At 41.6% G+C, this 26,122-nt stretch overlaps 1 pseudogene; it reads right to left on the reverse strand.

The window, feature by feature from the left end:
• Positions 1-21,495: 21,495 nt before the first annotated feature.
• LOC126067932 (40S ribosomal protein S20-like) lies at positions 21,496-22,065 on the reverse strand (annotated as a pseudogene).
• Between the last annotated feature and the right edge of the window lie 4,057 nt (positions 22,066-26,122).

Genomic DNA, 26,122 nt, shown 5'->3' on the forward strand with positions numbered 1-26,122 from the left:
ACTGGAGGAAAAGAAGGAATAACAGGCACCAAGCAAGTCAGCAGAACACATTACATTAGCCCTCAAAGCTTTGAAAATAATTCTCTGTTCTCTGCGACAATTTACACAATGCCCCTGCCCTCCAGCCTGTAGGTATTAGCCACAGTCTCCAGATTCTGAGTGGAGGCCTCTTGGCCCTGGGCTTCAGCTCCGCCTTCCAGGCCCACTAGGACAGCAACTCTGCTCCCTTGGCTTTAGATGCACCATTCTCCTAGTTCATCTGAGTGGCAACTCCACTCTTAGAAACACCAGAGGCCATGGCTCCGCCCTTTGAAAGCCCTAAGGTCATGGCCATACCTTTTGAAACTGAGGCAGCTCAGCTTCTTGTGTTCCTTGTTTCTTCAGTTTTCTGTTTCCTGGTTTCTTGGACTCTCAGCTCCTTGGGCCTCATGCCTGCATTTGCCCTGCTGGGGCAAGTGATCCAAAGCCCAGCAGCTCCACCGATAAGTGCCTGGAGGTACCCCACTCCACCAGGAAGCCTCTTGCCCACAGGCACTCAGCTCTCTGGCTCCATGGGCAAGCCTCACTCCACCAGTAAGTGCCCGGAGGCACCCCACTCTGCCAGGAAGCCTCCTGCATGGAAGCACTCAGCTCTCTTGCTCCATGGGTCAGCTCCAGCTCTGCCTGGCGGTGGTCTCCTGGTTCTGCCGCTTCTGGTTCTCTGCTGTTGCCGCCTCTCTGCCGTTGCAGGTTCTGTGCCGCGCTGGTCCTCTGCCACTATCACAACTCTATCCATTCACAGTTTCAAAACCGCTTCCGCATTTTAGGTATCTGTTAGAGCAGCACCCCACTCTCAGTACCAAATGTCTTAGGCTGAGTTCTCTAGAGAAGCAAAGCCAGTAAAGAGTATAAATATATAGAGAGAGATTTATATCAAGGAAACAGTTCACACAATTGTAGCAGCTGAAACATCCCAAGTCCTTGGATCAGGATAGAGTCCTTTCCCAATTCACAGAGCTGCAGAAGCTGGTGAACCCAAGTTGAGCATGTTGCAGGGCAGGCTCCCCCTCACAAGCTGTGATGATCGAGAAATCCCCAAGGTTAGCAGGCAAGACTGCAAGGTTTCTTCTGAGTCACGTAGCTGCATGGGCTGGCAAACCCAAGATAGGCAGGTCAGGGAGCAGGACTCTTGCTCGCAGGCTATGAAGATCAGCAAATCCCAAGCTGGACTGGTAAGCTGCTAGCTCAAGTCCCAAGAACCAGAGGTCAGACAGGGGACAGCTGCTGGATCCAGAACAAGCCAATAACCTTTGCAAGGCAAGCAGGAAAAGGAAGTAGACGGCAGAAGGCAGAGAGATGAAGGCTGATGGGGCAGTGAGGCACCACAGGCCCCACCCCTGCCGGGTACCACTCAGCAGATTCCATCATGGGGTTCATCACAAATCATTTTTCTACAGGGAAGTAACCACAACATTATGCAACTGCCAAAACACTGAGAATCATGGCCCAGCCAAGCTGACACACAATCTTAACCATCATAGCAGGAGAAAAAAAAAAAATTTATTCTGTTAAATGAATACCTTGATCCCAACAAAACAAGCAGACTCCTCAGGGACCAAAACCTAAGAAAAAATAGAGAATTAGAAAGAGAAAGAATCAGAGTTGACATGGTGCTGCATTGGGGGATGTATCGGTAAAAAAGGGGCTTGGGTTTTTAATGCCCCTGCCCGTTTGATTGGTACAGGAGTAGATTAACAGAACAACTGAACAAAATAGAGCCTCCAAACCCGCCCATGCATGTAAGGAAACTTAAAATATGACAGAGGTGCCACTGCATCTCATAGGAAGATATTAAACTCTTCAACATTTGGTGCTTAGACAATTGGTTATAATACACAAGAAATATAATCAGATCCTTACTTTTACATCACTCACAGCAATTAATTTCTTGTGAATTAGAAACTCATATGCTTTTAAAGTGGTTACAGCACTCAGCTACTAACCGAAAGGTTGGCAGTTTGGACCTACCAAGAGGAGCCTCAAAAAAAAAGGCCTAGGTCACAGTTTCCACAGGGAGAAGCAGCCAGCCTCACAGCCCACTCACACCTCCGGAACCTGAGGAGAAGGGCTCTCTAGGCAAAAGCTAAGTACTTGCATATATTTTACTGCACCTTGCTCACCCCCAACCCAGCGTCAGTGGCTGAATCCCTAGGCCGGAGATAGACCCTGGTGAGCACCTAGAGCCGTCCTCCCAGCCTTGGGGAAGGAAAAAATTTCCAACTGGGTGGAGAAGATAATTTGCTAGCTCCATTAACTGGGGGAGCTCAGGACAGAAGTGGCTCCTGTCCAGGCATAAACCATCTGTGGACCTTGAGCACCTTTCCCGTCTGCATGGACCTGTGTGGGCCTATTTCAGGAGAATAGGCCTTTGTTGGCAAACTCCAACCATTTCAGCTGCGCGGTGGAGAGGTGGGTGTTTGATGTTTGACATTGCTTTACCTATTAAACAAGGTCCTCACCTACCCACAACAGGGACCTAAGGACTGGTGGCTCCACTTGGGTCTCCCAGCCACCCGTGACAGGGGCCAGGGATAACTGGTACCTTCCAGTCCTTACAACAAAATCTTTGGGTGCCCATGGTCCCTCTGCAGAGCCCACCCACCAGCATGCTGTAGGGAACAGAGAAGCGTTTTTCTCAGAGACACTTGGGGGTCGGTTCTCAGCCCCCTGCCTTATTCAGAGAGTGACCCCCAGCTTGAATCAGATATGAATATATACACCAATCACCCCTGCCCCTCTAAGGCTGTAGGACAGAGTCTGTACCACACACTTGATATCAGCTGCCTGGAAACCTGAGCTGAATTCATACAAGAAAACTGAATGGACTCCTAGACTGATATCCCTGATAACAGCTCTAGCCAGATGGGGACAGGACACCAGAGCTCCAAAGGTGAAAATAATCAAGCAAGCTCACTCAAGCAACCCATAGGGGTATACCAAAACAAAACAAAGCAAGCACCTACGACACAGTAAGCGAGCATAAACTAATACAATAACTTAAAGATGGCTCGGAAACAACAGTCAATATCAAGTCACATAAAGAAACAGGCCGTGGTCACTTCAGCAGGCACTCAAAGAATCCAGGGATCTTCTAGCTGAAAGTGCATTCCTGGAATTACCAGATGCAGAATACAAAAGTTTAATATACAGAACCCTTCAAGACATCAGGAAGGAAATGAGGCAATACGCAGAACAAGCCAAGGAACACACAGATAAAGCAACTGAAGAACTCAGATTATTCAGGAACATAATGAAAAGTTTAATAAGCTGGAAAAATCCATAGACAGGCAGCAATCAGAAATTCAGAAGATTAACAATAAAATCACAGAATTAGATAACGCAAATGAAAGTCAGAGGAGCAGAATTGAGCAAGCAGAAGCTAGAATTTCTGACCTTAAAGATAAATCACTTGGCACTAACATATTTGAAGAAAAACCAGGTAAAAGCATTAAAAAAAAAAAAGGAAGAAACCTTAAGAATCATGTGGGACTCTATCAAGAGAAATAACCTATGAGTGACTGGAGTACCAGAACAGGGAGGGATAACAGAAGATACAGAGAAAATTGTTGAGGATTTGTTGGCAGAAAACTTCCCTGATATTGTGAAAGATGAGAAGATATCTATCCAAGATGCTCATCAAACACCACATAAGGTAGATCTTAAAAGAAAGTCACCAAGACATATTACAATCAAGCTTGCCAAAACCAAAGATAAGGAGACAATTATAAGAGCAGCGAGGGATAAAAGAAAAGTCACCTACAAGGGAGAGCCAATAAGAATAAACTTGGACTGCTCGGCAGAAACCATGCAGGCAAGAAGGCAATGGGATGACATATTTAAAAAATTGAAGGAAAAAAATTGCCTGCCAAGAATCGTATATCCATGAAAACTGTCTCTTAAGTGTGAAGGTGAAATTAAGACATTGCCAGATAAACACAAGTTGAGGGAATTTGTAAAAACCAAACCAAAATTACAAGAAATACTAAATGGAGTTCTTTGGTTAGAAAATCAGTAATATCAGGTATCGACCCAAGACTAGAACACTGGGTAGAGCAACCAGAAGTCAACCCAGACAGGGAAATAAAAAAAAAAAAGCAAGATTAAAAAAAAAAAAAAAAAGCCCAACACAGGGTAATGGCAATGTTATTATATAAAAGAAGACAACATTAAAATAATTAAGAGGGACTAAGAAATGTAATCATACACCTTCCATATGGAGAGGCTAAGATACGGTGATACAAAGAAATAACAGTTAGTTATAAATTTAGAAAAATGAGGGTAAATAATGAGGTAACCACAAAGGAGACAAACTATCCTACTCATAAAAATAAAATACAAGGGAAAAATACAGACTCAGCAGAAACAAAATCAACGGCAACAAATATGAGGAAAGGACAATATATAAAGGTAATCGACTCAGCACATAAAATCAAGTGGGAAAAAGAAGCTGTCAACACACAAAAAAGACATCAAAATGATAGCACTAAGTTCATACCTATCCATACTTACCCCGACTGTAAATGGACTAAATGCACCCATAAAGAGACAGAGAGTGGCAGAATGGATTAAAAAACAAGATCCGTCTATATGCTGCCTACAAGAGACACACCTTAGATTTAGAGACACAAACAAACTAAAACTCAAAGGATGGAAAAAAATATATCAAGCAAACAACAATCAAAAAAGAGCAGGAGTGGCAATATTAATTTCTGACAAAATAGACTTTAAAGTTCAATCCATCAGAAAGGATAAGGAAGGACACTATATAATGATTAAAGGGACAATATACCAAGAAGATATAACCATATTAAATACTTATGCACCCAGTGACAGGGCTGCAAGATACATAAAACAAACTCTATCAGCATTGAAAAGTGAGATAGACAGCTCCACAATAATAGTAGGAGACTTCAGCACACCACTTTTGGTGACGGACAGGACATCCAAAAAGAAGCTCAATAAAGACACGGAAGATCTAAATGCCACAACCAACTTGACCTCGTAGACATACAGAGAACACTCCACCCAACAGCAACCAACTGCACTTTCTTTTCCAGTGCACATGGAACATTCTCTAAAATAGACCACATATTAGGTCATAAAGCAAGCCTTAGCAGAATCCAAAACGTTGAAATATTACAAAGCATCTTCTCTGACCATAAGGCCATAAAAGTGGAAATCAATAACAGGAAAAGCAGGGAAAAGAAATCAAACACTTGGAAACTGAACAATACCCTGCTCAAAAAAGACTGGATTATAGAAGACATTAAGGATAGAATAAAGAAATTCATAGAATCCAATGAGAATGAAAATACTTCCTATGAGAACCTATGGGACACAGCAAAAGCGGTGCTCAGAGGCCAATTTATATCAATAAATGCACATATCCAAAAAGAAAAAAGGGCCAAAATCAAAGAACTATCCCTACAACTTGAACAAATAGAAAGAGAGAAACAAAAGAAACCCACAGGCACCAGAAGAAAACAAATAATAAAAATTAGGGCTGAACTAAATGAAATAGAAAACAAAAACAGTTGAAAGAATTAACAAGACCAAAAGCTGGTTTTTTGAAAAACTCAACAAAATTGATAAACCATTGGCCAAACTGACAAAAGAAAAACAGGAGAGGAAGCAAATAACCCGAATAAGAAATGAAATGGGCGATATTACAACAGACACAACTGAAATTAAAAGAATCATATCAGAATACTATGAAAAACTATACTCAAACAAATTTGAAAACCTAGAAGAAATGGGTGAGTTCCTAGAAACACACTACCTACCTAAACTAACACAAACAAGTAAATAGACCCATAACAAAAGAAGATATTGAAAAGGTAATCAAAAAAACTCCCAACAAAAAAAAGCCCTGCTCCAGACGGCTTCACTGCAGAGTTCTACCAAACTTCAGAGAAGAGTTAACACCACTACTACTAAAGGTATTTCAGAGCATAGAAAAGGATGGAATAAGTACCAAATTCATTCTATGAAGCCACCATATCCCTGATACCAAAACCAGGTAAAGATACCACAAGAAAAGAAAATTATAGACCTATATCCCTCATGAATGTAGATGCAAAAATCCTCAACAAAATTCTAGCCAATAGAATTCAACAACATATCAAAAAAGTAATTCACCATGACCAAGTGGGATTCATACCAGGTATGCAGGGATGGTTCAACATTAGAAAAACAATTGCTGTAATCCACCACATAAATATGACAAAAGACAAGAATCACATGATTTTAGCAATTGATGCAGAAAAGGCATTTGACAAAGTTCAACACTCGTTCATGATAAAGACTCTCAGCAAAATAGGAATAGAAGGAAAATTTCTCAACATAATAAAGGGCGTTTATACAAAGCCAACAGCCAACATCACCCTAAATGGAGAGAGCCTGAAAACACTCCCACTGAGATCAGGAACCAGACAAGGATGCCCTTTATCACCACTCTTAATTCAACATTGTGCTGGAAGTCCTAGCCAGAGCAATTAGGCTAGAGAAAGAAATAAAGGGCATCCAGATTGGCAAGGAGGAAGTAAAAGTATCTCTAAGGAATCCTCCAGAAAACTACTGAAACTAATAGAAGAGTTCAGCACAGTATCGGGATACAAGATAAACATACAAAAATCAGTTGGATTCCTCTACACCAACAAAAAAGAATATCGAAGAGGAAATCACCAAATCAATGCCATTTACAGTAGCCCCCAAGAAGATAAAATACCTAGGAATAAATCTTACCAGAGATGTAAAAGACTTATACAAAAAAACTACGGTACACTTCTGTAAGAAACCAAAAGAGACTTACATAAGCGGAAAAACATGCCTTGCTCATGGATAGGAAGACTTAACATTATAAAAATGACTATTGTACCAAAAGCAGTCTCTACATTTAATGTAATTCCGATCCAAATCCTAACGACATTCTTTAATGAGATGGAGAAACAAATCACCAATTTCATATGGAAGGGAAAGAGGCCCCGGATAAATAAGGCATTACTGAAAAAGAAGAACAAAGTAGTAGGCCTTACTTTACCTGATTTTAGAACCTATTATTGTGCCACAGTAGTCAAAACAGCCTGGTACTGGTACAACAACAGATACATGGACTAAAGGAACAGAATTGAGAATCCAGACATAAATCCATCTACATATGAGTAGCTGATATTTGACAAAGGCCCCAAAACAGTTAACTGGGGAAAAGACAGTCTTTTTAACAAATGGTGCTGGCATAACTGGATATCCATCTGCAAAAAAATGAAACAAGGCCCATACCTCACTCCATGCACAAAAACTAATGGATCAAAGACCTAAATATAAAAATCTAAAACGATAAAGATCATGGAAGAAAAAATAGGGACGTTAGGAGCCCTAATACATGGCATAAACAGTATAGAAAACATTATAAAGAATGTAGAAGAAAAACTAGATAACTGGGAGCTCCTAAAAATCAAACACTTATGCTCATCCAAAGCCTTCACCAAAAGAGTAAAAAGACTACGTAAAGACTGGGAAAAAGTTTTTAGCTATGACATTTCTGATCAGCGCTTGATCTCTAAAATCTACATAATACTGCAAACACTCAACTGCAAAAAGGCAAAGAACCCAATTAAAAAATGGGCAAAAGATATGGATAGACACTTCACTAAAGAAGGCATTCAGGTAGCTAACAGATATATGAGGAAATGTTCACGATCATTAGCCATTAGAGAAATGCAGATCACAACTACAATGAGATTTCATCTCACTCCAACAAGGCTGGCATTAACCCAAAAAACACAAAATAATAAATGTTAGAGAGGCTGTGGAGAGATTGGAACACTTAAACACTGCTGGTGGGAATGTCAAATGTTACAACCGCTTTGGAAATCGATTTGGCTCTTCCTTAAAAAGCTAGAAATAGAACTACCATACGATCCAGCAATCCCACTCCTTGCAATATATCCTAGAGAAATAAGAGCCTTTACATGAACAGATATATGCACACCCATGTTTATTGCAGCACTGTTTACAATAGCAAAAAGATGGAAGCAACCAAGGTGCCCATCAACAGATAAATGGATAAATAAATTATGGAATATTCACACAATGGAATACCACGCATCGATAAAGAACAGTGAGGAATCTGTGAAACATTTCATAACATGGAGGAACCTGGAAGGCATTATGCTGAGTGAAATTAGTCAGTTGCAAAAGGACAAATATTGTGTAAGACCACTATTATAAGAACTTGAGAAATAGTTTAAACTGAGAAGAAAACATTCTTTTGTGGTTACGAGAGGGGGGAGGGAGGGAGGGTGGGAGAGGGGTATTCGCTAATTAGATAGTAGATAAGAACTACTTTAGGTGAAGGGAAAGACAGCCCACAGTACAGGGGAGGTCAGCCCAATTGGACTAAACCAAAAGCAAAGAAGTTTCCTGAATAAACTGAATGCTTCGAAGGCCAGCCTAGCAGGGGCAGGGGTTGGGGGACCACGATTTCAGGGGACATCTAAGTCAATTGGCATAATAAAATCTATTAAGAAAACATTCTGCATCCCACTTTGAAGAGTGGCGTCTAGGGTCTTAAACGCTAGCAAGCAGCCATCTAAGATGCATCAGTTGGTCTCAACCCACCTGGACCTAAGGAGAATGAAGAACACCAAGGACACAAGGCAATTACGAGCCCAAGAGACAGAAAGGGCCACATGAACCAGAGACTACATCATCCTGAGACCAGAAGAACTGATGGTGTCCGGCTATAACAGATGACTGCCCTGACAGGGAACACAACAGAGAACCCCTGAGGGAGCAGGAGAGCAGTGGGATGCAGACCCCAAATTCCCATAAGACCAGACTTAATGGTCTGACTGAGACTAGAAGGACCCTGGTGGTCATGGCCCCCAGACCGTCTGTTTGCCCAGGACAGGAACCACTCCCGAAGCCAACTTATCAGACATGGATTGGACTGGACAATGGGTTGGAGAGGGATGCTGTTGAGGAGTGAGCTTCTTGGATCAGGTGGACAATTGAGACTATGTTGGCATCTCCTGCCTGGAGGGGAGATGAGAGGGTGGAGGGGGTTAGAAGCTGGCGAAAGGGACACAAAAAGAGAGAGTGGAGGGAGAGAGCGGGCTGTCTTATTAGGGGGAGAGTAATTGGGAGTGGGTAGCAAGGTGTACATGGGTTTTTTTGTGAGAGACTGACTTGATGGAGAGAGCAGGCTGTCTCATTAGTGGGAGAGTAACTGGGAGTGTGTAGCAAGGTATATACAGGTTTTTGTGTGAGAGACTGACTGGATTTGTAAACTTTCACTTAAAGCACAATAAAAATTATTAAAAAAAAAAAGGCCTAGTGATCTACTTCTGAAAGGTCACAGCCTTGAAAACCCTATGGAGCACAGTTCTACTCTGCACACATGGGTTGCTCTGAGTCCAAATCAGCTCAATGGCAACTGGTTGGTTATGTCTTTTAAAGGGGAAAAAAATCTTCAAAATTTTAGAAGCAAAACCAAGAGAATATTTTTATGACCTCAACATAGGATAGACAGGAAACAAAAAGCACAAACGAAAATGTAACAATTGATGTATTTGGCTGCATTAAAATTTAAAGCTTCTGTAGAAAAAGGCATCATTAAAAAAGAAAAAAAAAAAGAAAGTTGGAATGACATGACAAAGACTATGAGAAGATACTAAAAAAAGGTTCATATCGACATTATAAAAAGAAGAAGAAGAATTACAAATCAATAGGTGAAAGAAAAAGTAGCAATTGCAAGAAGGCTAAACAATACAAACAGGCAATTTATAGAAGGGAAAGCATAAATAGCAAATAAGCATGTAATGAGAAAAGTATAATAATTAGGAAAATACAGATTAAAGAAAGTGAGAGACTTCTACATCTGGCCATGAAGGATTAGCTACTATGGGAATCGCCCTCCCACAACAACAACTAGAAAACTGGACAAAATATATGCAAAAACTGTTTTCAGACACTGGAGAAGCTATTTTGATTTTGCAATTAATTGGAACAAACATATCGATGATGCAAATATTAAGTTCATATTATATGAAGACCTGAAAGAGGTAAAATTATTTCTATTCACATTCTAGAGCAAGATTTATTATAAACTACAACATAGAGCACTTAGTTATAATGTCTGGCTGTATGAACAAATATTGTGTCCAATTTTTTAAAAAAAGAAGATTCCATGTATGTGGTATGGTGCCAGAAAAAAAATCAAACAATGTTTAAGTGCTTAGGTTGTTTATGTAACAGAAATTAAATAATGTTTACCAACTTAATACTAACAATGGCTGCCTTATTTTCCTTTCATGATGGATTAAAAAAACAAACCCATTGCCTTCGCATCAATTCCGACTCTTAGTGACCCTATAGGACAGAGTAGAACTGCCCTATAGAGTTTCCAAGGAGTGCCTGATGGATTCAAACTGCTGACGTTTCGGTTAGCAGCTATAGCAAGTAACCACTACACCACCAGGGTTTCTTTATGATGGATAGTCGTTATTAATAATGGAAAAATAACAGGTCTCAGTTGAGATTGTGCAACTTATTTACATTACTAGAAAGCTATCCAATTCCCCTTGGTGGGCCACAAGCACCTTACTTGCATAGTTTCACCCAATCATTTTCTGGAAGTTAAAAGGCCATGGGAAGAAAGGCCACATAAAAGTGATCCATTGCACCGCAGTCTCTGAGACTATTCTCGTGTTTTTATGACTTAGAAGTGATTAGGTATAGGACCCACCCTATGCTTGTATAACATCATTAGCATAACAAAAGAAAACCTCTATTTCCAAACAGGATCACAGGTATAGGGTTTAGGATTTCAACACATATTTTGAGGGAACACAATTCAATTCATAACAGCCATAGAAGTAGAAATGCTGAAAAGAGAGTTAAATATATGAATCTGGAGTTTAGTAGCGTGATCCTCGCTGGAGATATAAATTTGGGAGTTCTCAGCATGTGAATAATATTTCTACCACCTGCTTGTCATGTTTTTGCTTTGCGGTGGCTTGCATGTTGCTATGATGCCAGAAGCTATACCACCAGTATTTCAAATACCAACAGGGTCACTCACAGGAGATAGGTTTCAGGGGAGCTTCCAGACTAAAACAGACTAGGAAGAAAGGCTTAGTGATCTACTTCTGAAATTAGTCAATTGAACACTCCATGGATCACAACAGAATATTGTCAGAGATAGTGCTGGAAGTTGAGCTCCTAAGTTGGAAGGCACTCAAAACTCACAGTGGCTTCGACAATGGACACAAACATACCAACGATCATAAAGATGATATAGGACCAGGCCACATTTTGCTCTATTGTACATGAGGTCTCCATGAGTCTGAGCCAACTGGATGCAACTAACAACAACAACAATAGTATTTAAATCCATGAAGCTGGGTGAGATAAACAAAATTGTGTAACTAGAGAAGAAAAGGAGTCCAAGGATGGAGCCCTGTGGCCCTCGAGCATTAACAGGGCAGGCAGGAGCAGAAGGGCGAGCAAAGAAGACTAAGAGGTAGCAGCCAGTGGATACAGTGGTGTCCTGGAAGCCAAGTGATGGAAGTATTTCTGAGAGGGAAGGGTGGTCTACCGTGTCAGATGTTGCTGAAAAGTACCAATAATATGTTACTGCAGAAGAACAAAGCTGGGTGGTAGCGTGCAAGTGTTCATTATAGTATCCTCTACATTTTTCTGTGTGTTTGAAATATTTTGTAATTAAAAAATAAATAAAATGGAGAGAAGGTCAACAATTTTAAGGCAATTTCAAAAATGTTGTGACTTAGGTGTGTTTTACCTTTGCCCTTAAAGTGAGATTCCACATGCTGGTGGCGTATGTCTTGTTGTGGTGAAATTAGTTAACGTCAAATTAAAGAAAGTCACACCTGGAAGAAACTTCGTTAGTAATTCATACTCTCCTCCCATCATAGGAATGAGGAAACCGAGCATCTTAAGGGCCAACCAAAATCAAACCAAACCCATTGCTGTCAAGTCAATTCCAATTCGTAGTGACCCTGTAAGAAAGAATAGAACTACCCCATGGGGTTTCTGAGGAGCAGCTGGTGAATTCGAACTGCCAACCTTTTGGTTGGAAGCCAAGCTCTTAGTCACTGCACTACCACAGCTCAATCTTAGAGGGCAGGAAATGTTTTATTCTTCAACTTTCCATCAGATAGCTGGTGCTTGGCCCATAGGAATCACTAAACAAATCCTTGGTAAATGAACAAACCAATGAATGAACTGAGAATCCGAGGAGTTAAGTGACTTGCTTAAGGTCTACCCACCATATAACATATAAGTTACTTGATGATAGCATGTGTGGACTATTGATAAAGATTTCAGAACTGAGCTAAACAAATGAATTCAATAGCAACATTTGAGAGATAGAGCCACTAGGGATATTATATGGTACAAAATAAATGCGCACCACTCAACGACTTCCCAACACAGGAACAACAGTGATTGCTTTTCACCTGCTAATAAAAAGGAAATGATACTTAATACACACAAGATTCTTATATCTGCATCACCACTGTACATTTATGAATGTTAAACTGGATAAACAGGCCTATCGGATGCACTATAGGTCACTAACCATATTGGTTACACATTAAGCAAGGCCATCTTGGAAAATTAACAAAAGCTCTCAAAGATGCTTCTGTTCACTCTGTCCACCTACCTACCTACCTGCCCATTCTCCAAAACAGCAATTGCTTCCCTTCCTTTAGGAATTCATTTCTAGGCAAAAATTTGATACTGTGTCATTTTTGCTCATCATGGCACAGTGGTTAAGAGCTTGCTTGCTAACCAAAAGGTCAGCAGTTCTAATCCACCAGCTGCTCCTTGGAAACCCAGTGGAGTAGTTCTACTCTGTCCTTTAGGGTTGCTCTGAGTCAGAATAGACTTGACAGCAACAGGTTTGGTTTGGTATTGGTATTTCCAGCGAAATGCTGCACACAGTAGACACTCAATAAATATTTACCAAATAAATAAATGAATGAAAAAAATTTTCCCAAAAAGTGTTTTTTAAGTTATCAGATAGGTTAGGGTGCTTTTGATATAATAAACAGAAAATCAAACTCAAATTGGCATATAGGGAAAAGGAGGGGGGCCCTTTTAACTGAAGAGCCCAGGGTGGGTCTAGCTTCAGGTGAGGCTTTATCCAGGGCTCAACAAGGATGTGATTCTTAATCTTCACTTCTCAATTCTACTCCCTCAGTGTAGGCTCCATTTTCAGGGAGTTTTCTCCTTGATTTAGAGTTCAGTACAGGAAACAAGGTCTCTAGGGGGTGCATATGATTTGCACTTGAACGCCAACTCACCCAGGAGTAGCATGGAAGAAAAGGTCTGGCAATCTGCTTCTGTTAAGATTACAGCCAAGAGAATCCTGTGTAGTTTTATTCTGTAATGCGTGGGGTCACCATGAATCAGAATGGGCTCAACGGCAGCTAACAACAACACAGGAAAAAAACCCACCATAAGTATGCCAATCAGAAAGATTTAGTAAGACATTAAAAACAAACAAACTCATTTCTGTTGAGTGGATTCCAGCTCATAGCGACCCTTTAGGACAGTATAGAACTGCCCCACAGGGTTTCCAAGGAGCAGCTGGTGGATTCAAACTGCTGATCTTTTGGTTAGCAGCCCAATTCTTAACCACCGCACCACCAGGGCTCCAATTGTTAGAAGGACTGGAAGAATGGAAATCAGGAGGCTCCCACTGTACACACTACCCAAAGTTCAGGATCTACCACTGCCACTGCTTCCACAACTGCCACCTCCATGGATTTCCCACACCCTGGGAGAATTGACAAAGGGAATCGGAGTCCAACTCCTGCAAACGTCCCTGAGCATGGGAGCTTGCTTTGCCAGCTTGTCCTGCCTCAGAAGGATTGCCTTATCCTCCCTTCCGTCTTCCAAATCTTGCACTAGTGCTCGTCATTAGCAAATTATGTGCAGAATGTCAGATCTACAGAAATTTAGAAATCATGGTTTGGAACGTTCATACATTATAATCCAGGGAATGAGGAGATACAGAAGGGGGTGGGAATAGAAGCTAAATAAGAGCTAACAATATCTAGTACAGCCCACTCCTGCCAATGATCTTTCAGGCAAGCAACAATGATATGCTCCCACCTAATGCAACTGTCCCTTCTTCAAATGTAATCATGGTTATCCTCTTCCGCTAAATCTTTATGCTTATTCCTATGTGATCCTTCTCTTCTATTTTAGTCACAATCCCACTTTAAGACACTCTAACCTAAAGATTTGACGGCACTGTTTTTTTTTTTTTAACCTAAAGATTATTTCATAAAATTTACCACCAACAACAAATCTAATATAAAAAGAAAGGAAGATACAATAAAAAAAATTCATTAGTATGTACAGCAAAGAAGGAAACATGCATAGTTTCTACGGCCCTTTGTTCTACAACTGATCGTGAGACCATAAAAAAAACCATTGCTGGTGTTTATAACTTCTTTCTTCCATGTTCCTCTTGCCCTCAGAGAGCTCCCCAGCTGGTGGAGTGATACAAACCTTCAATTCTGAAGGCTCTGAGACCTTAGCAGTCTTACCTGTGTTGGACAGCTGCACACTTCCATTAACATTTATCATTGAACTTGTAAATTACTAGGGGAAATCCCAGGGGAACCTCTAGGTTCCAGGCTTTTCCCTGACTCCATTGCATACCTGCAACATTATATTCCCTTGGTAATTAATATTAATCACTCCAACCAATTCAGTAATGTCCTTATTTTCCTGATGGCTCAATGGCATGAAGAATCTGCAATGGCCAGAGGAAACTTTGATCCTCTCTTCAAGGAACCATTGTGTCCCTGGTAGAAGCAGAGCCCAAGGTCATGAGAGCAGGAAGTACACATTTTGCAAGTGGGTTATTAGTTCTAACTGTGAGAGACAACACTCCACATCTACTCTTTTTTTCCTGGTCTATGTGTTCTGGCCATGAGAGAAACCCCACCCTAGTTTACAGCATGTATTGTACCTTGAAGTACAATACTCCAACCTCCAACTTCCATGTCTCCCACATAAGGCTGTAACTAATACTTCAATACTCCATCCCACTGTTTCTTAAGACATGATAAAAGCATTGAATCCTAAGATAGACAGTCCACTGTCTCACTTCTTTTTCTGTAAAACAAGCTACTCAGTGAGGGGTACTGTGATGGTCCATAAGGCATTCAGAACGTCCAACAATGATGGCGCTGGCAGAAGCATTGCAGGAAATAAAAGCAAATCCATGTCTGGAATAAGTGTTTACTCTAAAGAGGATAGATAAATCTCTACCCTTTCCATGATGGAAGGATTCCCATGTAAGTGGTCTGCCACTGAGTGGCTAACTGATGTCCCTGGGAGTATGCTGCTGTACACTGGGGACTCAGTGTTGGTCTCTGCTGTTGGCATGTTGGGTGCTCAGCAGCCAGATCAGCCTTGAGGAGAAGTCCATGTTGATGAACTCACCCATGTCCACCATTGCTGTTGCCATAACCTCTTTATTCATTTTTGACATCCACAGCAGAAGTCTTCTTGCCCACATACTTCTCAAAAGCCTCCTCAGAAGTGGATACCTTCAGTGAGCATTCTTAAGGAAACTCAATATGCTCACACTTTGTGTCTATTCTGAGTGGTTCACCACATCCTTTTCCCCAGACCTCCTTATGACGAACCCTCCAATCTTCTTCCTTCCAAATCATTGAAAATCCAATTAAATTCTTAGTCCCTGGATCTGTACAAGCTTCTGGCATCCTCTTTTTCAAGTGACTACTAAATATTAGAAAATCAGAAGGGAAGAACGTGCTTGGCATTTCTCAAGCTGAAAGAACTGAAGAAAAAAACTCAAGCCTCAAGTTGAAATATTGAAGAATCCTATGGGTAAAATACTGAACGACGCAGGAAGCACCAAAAGAAAATGGAAGGAATACACAGACTCACTGTACCAAAAAGAATTGGTTCTTGTTCAACCATTTCAGGAGGTAGCATATGATCAAGAACTGATGATACTGAGGAAGAAGAAGTCCAAGCTGCACAGAGGTACTGGCAAAAAACAAGGCTCCAGGAATTGACAGAATACCAACGGAGATATTTCAATAAATGGTTGAGGCGCTAGAAGCACTCACTTGTCTATACCAAGAAATTTGGAAGACAGCTACCTGGCCAACTGACTGGAAGAGATCCAAACTTACGCCTATTCCAAAGAAAGGTGATCCAAACGAATGCAGAAATTATTGAACAATATCATTAATATCACACGCAAGTAAAATTTTGCTGAAGATCATTCAAAAGCTGTTGCAGCAGTACATCCACAGGGAATTGCCAGAAATTCAAGCTAGATTTGGAAGAGGACATAGAATGAGGGGTATCATCGCTGACGTCAGATGAATCCAAGATGAAAGCAGAGAATACCAGAAAGTTGTCTGACTGTGTTTTATTGACTATGCAAAGGCATTTGGCTATGTGGATCATAACAAATTATGGATAACAAATCATAGAATGGGAATCCCAGAACACTTAATTGTGCTTATGAGGAACCTGTACATAGATGACGAGGCAGTTGTTGGAACAGAACAAAGGGATACTGTATGGTTTAAAGTCAGGAAAGGTGTGTGTCAGGGTTGTATCCTTTCACCATACTTATTCAATCTGTATGCTGAGCAAATAATCCGAGAAGCTGGACTATGAAGAAGAACATGGTGTCAGGATTGGACAAAGACTCATCAACAACTTGTGATATGAAGATGACACAAATTTGCTTGCTGAAAGTGAAGAGGATTTGAAGCACTTACTGATGAAGATCAAAGACTACAGACTTCAGTACAGTTTACACCTCAACATAAAGAAAACAAAAATCCTCACATTTGGACCAATAAGCAACATCATGGTGAACGGAAAAAAGATTGAGGTTGTCAAGGATTTCATTTTACTTGGATCCACAATCAACACCCATGGAAGCAGCAGTCAGGAAATAAAGACACATTGCTTTAGGCAAATCTGCTCCAAAAGACCTCTTTAAAGTGTTAAAAAGCAAAGACGTCACCTTGAAGACTAAGGTGTGCCTGACTTAAGCCATGGTGTTTTCATCATCACCCTCATATACATGTGAAAGATGGACAATGAATAAGGAAGACCAAAGAAGAATCAATGCCTTTGAATTATGATGTTGGTGAAGAATATTGAATATACCACGAACTGCCAAAAGAATGAACAAATCTGTCTTGGAAGAAGTTTACGCTCCTTAGAAACAAAGATGGCGAGACTTCGTCTCACATATTTTGGACAAGTTATCAGGAGGGATCAGTCCCTGGAGAAGGACATGATGCTTGCTAAAGTGATGGTCAGGGAAAAAGAGGAAGGCCCCCAAATAGATGAGCTGACATAGTGGCTGCAACAATGGGCTCAAGCATAACAGTGATTACGAGGATGGTGCAGGACTGGGCAGTGTTTCGTTCTGTTGTAGGTAGGATCACTGAGTCAGAACTGACTCAATGGCACCTAACAACAACCACCACACTAAATGTACTGCTTAAAGTTCTGCCCACCGGGAGGATTTTCTTTCCCATATTGTCCTTCAGGAACAACTCTGAGAGGGACCGTTATAATACATCATACATCAATTCACTTCAAGTTAATGCCAGTGTATTGTGCCATGCTCAAATTTTTCTTTATCAATCATCTGGTCACAGTGAACTCAGTGAGTTCAGAGATAGAGGTTGATACAGCAGGAGTAAAGTGCCATATGGTCTTAGAAACCTGTTCATCAACATGATCAATGGTTCACTAGGGTTGGCGTCACCCAGTGCGGTAACTCATGGTGTCACCTCTCCATGGGTGGGGCAGGCCGGCAAACTCTCCCCCACAGTGGCCTGGCCTGGGCCAGCCCCCGTGCAAGACTAACCTCTGGGCCACGTGGCCCCACTCTTCCTGGCCCCGCTCCCTGCAGCTCCCCACAGCTCCTCTCTTCTCCCATTGGCCATGGCGGGCGCCGTGACCCAGCTGCCAGCACCGTGACTGGTAGGTGAGCTAGGTTACACCAGACCTAGTAACTAGCCAGCAATGGGGATGGTGGTGATGAGTTACTGCACTGGGTGGTGGATGATACTAACCCTAGTGATGCCACTGCCTTGGAGGCCCCTCCCCTACAGTGCCCTTGGACCCTGGGGTCTTTTTGGTGTCACTCTCTCTGACAGTGTGAGGGGATGCGGTCCACACTCCCATATCCCCTAGTGATGCCACTGAACACACTTATGAGCTGCCCATCTATTTCAGATCTAAGAATTCAAGGATCAGTTTGCCACCACTAAAGATTTCTGGTGATCAAACCTTTCCGATTACTGCTCTAACCCTGCAGCCCTTTTCTTTGGGGGTTTAAGTGTCCTCTATTTTTTTTTTTTTTTTAACACTCTGGGATCTATAATCCCCAACTGACACCACTGACCCTTTTCAATGGCAGCATCTCCCATCGACATCACTCACCAACAGGGGGCAGCCACTGCAGAGCTTTTCAAGGATGCTGATACTCTCTTCCGCAATGTTTCTCGATGCATGGTGAAGGAGGGTCCTTTGGATCTTCTTGGGGAACATGAGTAAGGACTGAGTGAATAGGCTGCACATGATTAATCTACTCCAGTATTCCTGGCTGCCTAAGTATTTTTTATTTCTTCATGTGCATTACTTGGAGTTACAATTTCATTTCTTGTGGGCTATAACTGAGCCCAGGTTATAGTCAACCACCTGAGCATACTGTTAGAGCTACTCCAAGCTGCTGGAGCTAGCAGATTGAGTGCATAATCTAAATTATGTTGCCTTCACTGTGGCACCTTTAGAATCATTCCCATTTATATTTCCCAGGTTTCTGCTGATAAATAGCGAAATCTTATCTCCTCTGGATCACATCTTATCCTCTTGGGGAAATGCTAGGACCTGATTCTAGTTCTAGGAGTGGAGGCATGAAATAGGGATGGGGCATTTGGAGAATCAGCATCTTCTTGCAAGGTGACTGCTTCAGGGCCTTCAAGCCTGGCTGCACCAGCCTTATCAGAGAATGGTGGAAGTATTGCATTTGGCTCAGTAGAATTTGGGAGGGCAGGGGTTCTTGGATGCATTCAAATCCATTCGAATTCTCAGGGTCCCATTATTTCCCAGTGAAGCCCGTTGATGTTCACACAAGGGACTTAGTGAAGCTGCAAATTAAGTTTATAGTTCTGCAACCTGCAGCAGTAGGCTCCACCTGATTTTTGTAACTTCAGCCTTGAGGATACAAGCAATAAGAGGTTCTTCTGGGGCAGTCATAAAAGCTCTGTGTCTTCTGACCATATTTGAGGTTGTCATTTTCTTTCTTTAAGCTCTTTTGGGCAGTCCAGGGGCTTCAAAAAGTCAGAAAACATGTTGTCACGCTGCTACTACCACTGCTGCCACAGCCACTCCCCACACCCTGAGAGCTGGTAAATGGACTCCTTACAAACATCCACCACTGAGGTTTTTGGTCACCTAGAAATGCCACAGAATGATGGCTCTGCTCCCATTTGCCTTCCAAATCTCCTACCAGTCCTTCACATGAGAGGGACTTTGATCATGTCCAGGACCTGAGCTACAAGGAAAATGTAGTTTTTAGCATTTGATAACCTGTAACACAGGAGAATGTAGACAGGAGGTGGGAATGGACACCTCGGGCCAATGCACAATATTTAATGTATACTTGAGGCCCATCTTGGAACCACCTATTTCCCTAAGGAGATGAGAGTACTCCTAGCTCCACTGTTTACTAGCTGTGCTACTTAACTTCTCTGTGCCTCAGACTTCAGATTTCTCATCCGATAAATGTGGGCATTACTGGCACATACCTCACAGTATTGTCCTGAGAATACATGAGTGAAACCGTGTATGACACAAGGTAAATCCTCAGCACTCCTGAATCACTGTGCCAATGAGCCACTCATTGCTGGAAGTGTGTCCATCAAGTTAGTAGGATTTCTTACAAGTATGAAACACTGAGATAGAATTTTCCTAGTAAATTTCACTGTTGGACTCACTGCAAATTGGTATCATTGTTGCTGTGTGCTGTCGAGTTGATTCTTACTCATACCCATTCTGTATGACAGATTAGAACTGCCCCATACGGTTTCCTAGGTTGTAATCTTTATGGGTGCAGATTGCCAGGTCTTTTCTCCCTGCAGAGTGGCTGGTGGGTTCAAACTACCAACCTTTAGGGTAGCAACCCAGCGCCCACCAGAGGTCCTTCCAGGACTTAGTATAGTGGCTGGCAAATTTGTTGAATGAATGGATGGGTGCAAGGCCGGATTAAGGCATGTAAGGGCCCTAAACACTAATAATCTGTGGTATCTGTGGTGCCCCCTCCTCTGCTGACTCGCACATTCGAATGGGATATGTGAGTTATAAATATGCATCTATATATATGTGTGTGTGTGTCTTAGCTACCCATGATGTAAATTCTTTTTATTTTTTACCAACTCAAAATAAATTTATTAAAATAGTTGATTTAAGCATCTGCCATGGTGACTTCAGGATGAACAAATCTGTCTTAGAAGAAGTACAACCAAAATGCTCCTTAGAAGCGAGGATGGCAAGACTTTGGACATGTTGTCAGGAGGGATCAGTCCCTGGAGAAGGACATCATGCTTGGTAAAGCACAGGGTCAGCAGAAAAGAGGAAGATCCTCAACAAGATGGATCAACACAGTGGCTGTGTTATAGGGCAAGGCTTCCCTGCTTGGGACTGAGCCCTGCCTACGTGCTTGCTTTCACTGACCAAGAATGACCAGGAGAGGCTCAGAGGTTCCACACGAACAAAGGTTTATTGGTGACAGAGAGTAAAGGCTTGTGAGGGAGAGACGGAGAGGGGCTTCCACCTACACTAGCCTCCAGTCTCTCCCTGAACAAAGGGTTTCCTAGGGTTTATTTAAGTTTTTAGGTGGGAAAAAGGCATTATCTTTATTCATTAAATGGGTGGAGATTTCCAGGAGAAGGGGAGGGATTCTGAAAATCAAATGTGCACGCAGTTAGAATTCAAGATGGATTTTCTCGCAGAGGTTGCTGGAACTAAGATGGAGTCTGTCACAAAGGCTGCTGGCATGTCGAAGAGGACTTATCCTGAGATGTCGTTCATGCATGATGCCTCTGGACCTTGGTTCAAGTCCCGGCGAGGGGTCCCTGCTCATGTTTGTCTCAGGTAGAAGGTCATTCGTAGGCCACGTTGATCTTTACTGCACACGCTCTGCACGTGGTGGGGCCTTGAAAAACAATTCAGGAGTATTCTCAGTAATTTGTAGGTGGTCAAGAACACAAGGCCTTGAAGTGTAGCCCCTTATCTTGTCTAAGCACCTAGTTTGTTAATCACAAGTAGTTCTCGGGTACCAGCAGCAAAAGTTATATGGTGGTCTGTAATTAGGTTTAGATTCCAAGAATACTGTGTCGGAGGCTATTTAATTCAGCCGTTCTGATCTCTTGCCTGCCTCAGATGCAACAATGGGCTCAAGCATAACAATTTTAAGAATGGTGCAGGACCGGGCAGTGTTTTGTTCTGTGGTACATAGGGTTGCTATGAGTCAGAACTGACTCAATGCCACCTAACAACAGCAACAATCTGGTGACTTCAGCCTCTACCCCAGACTCAATACTGATGGAAGTGATCTGCTCAACAGTCTCAGAAGGACTGATCAAGCTGATGAGTCGCTTGTGGGTTCTCATCTGGAAATGATTCCAGGTCTTAGAGCCTTCATCACAAGGAGTTTTCCTTGTAGTGATTCTCAGAGTCTTTGGTAGGCATCCTAACCGGTCCCTTCACTTTGAGGTTCTTCTCCTTTGAGCCTCTAATCAAGTCAGCACACACCTTCTCCAGGGATTTTACATTGAAGCTGGTTAGGGTAATTCTAATCTGGTGAATGGCCACCTCTGGTTCCTCGGGTGTCTTTCTGGTGTCCATAAAAGCCGTGGCTGTGGTGCGGCTTCCTGACCCACTTGTTCCTCCTTGAGAGCGAACAGCGGTGAGTCAGGAGAGGATAAGCAAGATAGCCCTGCAGCAACGACCATGTCTTCCTCAAAGAGCAATGTAAATTCTTTTTAAATGAGACTATAATATTAGTGATTGAACGCAAAAGTGAGTGTATGCCATTATAGCGGAATGACATGAACTGGGTTATAAAGTTTTTTAGTGAATGCGGGTTACTAAGATTTTTACTACATACTGAGACCGAACCCCCACAGTGCCGTACTCTTTACCTGGCTTCCTTCCCTGCAGTGTTGTTTGCAAAATCTTTTCCTTTGCTGGGCTCCCCCCACCTCAGCTTTGCATTCGAATCTTGCTTTTGTTTGGAGGTTATATGTAAACTCCATTGCACCTGGGTAGTACTATTAAGAATGTTGCTGACGTAACTTGTATAAACTCCTACTTGTAAACCCCTTTAAAAGTAACCCGCTTACCCTCCCTTAGCGAGCAGGTTTGGCAGCAATAAGCACGAAGTGACTCCATTTCCTTGTACAATGAAATCAAGTTGCCTTTTTGTTCTCCCACCTCAGTCTCTCATTTATTGGCCAATACGAGTCAGACGACTAAGAACCTGGGGTTTCCAACCAGTAACAATACCTCATTCTCTACAAACAGAACATTCCACATATCCTACATCAAAGAAAATGAGCCAACTTACTTGTTTCAACAATCAGCGTAAAATTCTGTTGCTCCCACACAACGAAAAACTGACTTTCACCAATTTTGCTTTAAGTGGCTCGTACTTCAATTTTGATGCCTGTTTCATACTAAATGTTGCAATTATAAATGAACAAATGAAAAGATGTCGTAAAAGAAAATTTAATGATCAGAAAACAAATATTACAACAAATTACTATATTTTATTTTTTAGGTAGATCTTTCATCTGTAACATGGTATAATTAAAAATATTCCTTTTCTATTCTTTGCTCTTACAATTTCTTCAGTGATTTTGTCATAATTAAGCTGCCAAACAATATCTACTACCATACAAGATAAGGATAATTAAGTCTTTATTGAATCATTGTTGTACACTGAGGGTTTATGAGTCTTGTTAGGGACAAAAACGTGCGTTCTGTTGCGTAGTTTGTGATCATGAAAGTTAGGAATATGCACAAAGCAACTTCAACATTGAGAAATATGCATTGAATTTTATCATCTATTATGGAATCATAGATGCTTAACCAACCAAAAACCAAAGCCAGTGCCGTCGAGTCGATTCCGATTCACAGTGACCCTACAGGACAGAGTAGAACTGCCCCATAGAGTTCCCAAGGAGCGCCTGGTGGATCTGAACTGCTGACCCTTTGGTTAGCAGCCATAACACTTAACCACTACACCACCACGGTTTCCCATAGATGCCTACAGGAGTAAAATTTGTCTTTCCTGAATCTGCAAACATGCAGTTCTCATTTAGGAATGAATTTGCTGCATTTCTTTGCAAAGGTTTGTATTTAAGTCACTGGGATAAGCCTGCACTAATTTCACGGATGCTTTCATGTATTCTTCATCAGGTATAATATCCACATTGTTTAAGAAAGAAAATTTATCTGAAAGAACTTCATACACTTTTGCCCTTCTTTGCATGCAGATTCAAGTGTGTCAATAATGGCGTAGTATGGGGTTATACAAAACTGATCACCGGCACTCAGTACTCTCGGAGCACTTCCATCATTTACTCGTTTCTTTCTAATGCTTCTGCAATGGTGAACTGCTTGATAATCAGTATTTGGCAGTATTTGTTTTGTTATGTTTTCAAATTATTCAAAAGCTTCTCTTAAATTATGTAAATACCCTATTAATGACTGGTAGATATCTATGCACATCTTTAAATTTACTTCTGAATTTTGGAGAGCTTGAATTGTCCATTGAAAATGCTGCAATATATCATTCCACATCAAAAACGAAAAAAAACCCAAACCTGTTGCCATCAAGTTGATTCTGACTCATAGCAACCCTATAGGACAGAGTAGAACTGCCCCATAGGGTTTCCAAGGAGTGATTGGTGGATTCGAACTGCCCACTTTTTGGTTAGCAGTCTGGGCTCTTAACCACTGTGCCACCAGGGCCCCCCTTATTGCACATAACCAACATAAATACATACAGGGATACCTCAGAGATATTGTGGGTTCAGTTTCAGAACACCTCAAAAAAGTGAATATCACAATAAAGCAAGTCACATGAATTTTTTGGTTTACCAGTACATATAAGAGTTATATTTATAAAAACTCATGAAAAGGTTTACACACAAAAAGAAGGAATCTTTGATGGTTACAAGGGAGGGGAGGGGCAGAGATGGAAAAGCACTAAATAGACAGGTGGTAACTTTGGTGAAGGGTAAGGCAGTACACTATACTGGGGAAGCCAACACAAATTGTACAAGGCAAGGTCATGGAAGCTCCATAAACACATCCAAACTCCCCGAGGGACCGAATTACTGGACTGAGGGCTGTGGGGACCATGGTCTCGGAAAACGCCTAGCTCAATTGGCATGACATAGTTTATAAAGAAAATATTCTACGTTCTACTTTGATGAGTACCGTCTGGGGTCTTAAAAGCCTGTGAGTGGCCATCTAAAATACTCCATTGGTCTCACCCCTTCCGGAGCAAGGAATAATGAAGAAAACTAAAGACACAACGGAAAGATTAGTCCAAAGGACTAATGGACCACAACTACCACAGCCTCCACCAGATCGAGTCCAGGACAACCAGATGGTGCCTGGCTACCACTACTGACTGCTCTGACAAGGATCACAATAGAGGGTTCCAGACAGAGCTGGAGAAAAGTGCAGGACAAAATTCTAATTCACAAAATAAGACCAGACTTCTCCAGTCTGACAGAGACTGGAGAAACCCTGAGAGTAAGGCCCCCAGGCACCCTTTTAGCTCAGTAATAAAGTCACTCCTGAGGTTCACCCTTCAGCCAAAGATTAGAGAGGCCCACAAAACAAAACGAGACTAAATGGGCACACCAGCCCTGGGGCAAGGACTAGAAGGCAAGAGGGGACAGGAAAACTGGTAATAGGGAACCCGAGTTTGAGAAGGGAGAGTGTTGACATGTCATGGGGTTGTTAACCAATGTCATAAAACAATGTGTGTACTAACTGTTTAAAGAGAAGCTAGTTTGTTCTGTAAACCTTCATCTAAAGTACAATAAAAAAAAAAAGTGAAATTAAAAAAAAATTCCCAAAGCCCACTCTTCAGATAAAGATTAGACTAGGTTATAAAACATAAAATAATACTCATGAAGAGTGTACTTCTTGGTTCAATCATACACTAAACCAAATGGGGGGAGGCAGGATGAAAAAGCAGGAAGGGACAGAAACTGGTTGAATGGACACAAGAAAGCTGGGGTAGAAAGGGGGAGTGTGCTGTCACATTATAGGGATTGCAACTAATGTCACATAACAATATGTGTATAAATTTTTGTATAAGAAATTAACTTGAGCTATAAACTTCCACCTAAATCACAATAAAAATAAGAGTTATGTTTATACTGTAGTCTTTTTTTTCTTTTTAGTCTATTAGGATCCCTGGTGGTGCAGTAGTTAAGAGCTTGGCTGCTAACCAAAAGGTCAACAGTTCGAATCCAATAGCCACTCCCTGGAAACCCTATGGAGCAGTTTTACTCTGTCCTATAGGAGCCACAACAGTTTTGCAACAGTAGAACTTTCAAAACTGAAGACAACCCTCTCAAACCCTGCTGCTGCTTTACTAAGTCTATGTAACAGTCTAAATCCTTTGTTTTCAACAATGGTCACAGCATCTACACCAGTAGCAGATTCCATCTTCAGAAATCACTTTCTTTGCTTATCCATAAGAAACAGCTCCGCAACCACTAAAGTTTTATGAGATTACAGCAATTCAGTCACATCTTCAGGTTCCATTTCTCATTCTAGTTCTCTTGCTATATCCACCACATCTGTAGTTACTTACTTCCTCCACTGAAGTCTTGAACCCCTCAAAGTCATCCAGGGGTTGGAATCAACTTCTTCCAAACTCCTGTTAATGTTGATATTTTGATCTCCTTCCATGAATCATGAATGTTCTTAATGGCATCTA

Source organism: Elephas maximus, chromosome 26 (genome assembly GCF_024166365.1).
Source record: "Elephas maximus indicus isolate mEleMax1 chromosome 26, mEleMax1 primary haplotype, whole genome shotgun sequence".
Classification (NCBI taxonomy): Eukaryota; Metazoa; Chordata; class Mammalia; order Proboscidea; family Elephantidae; genus Elephas; species Elephas maximus.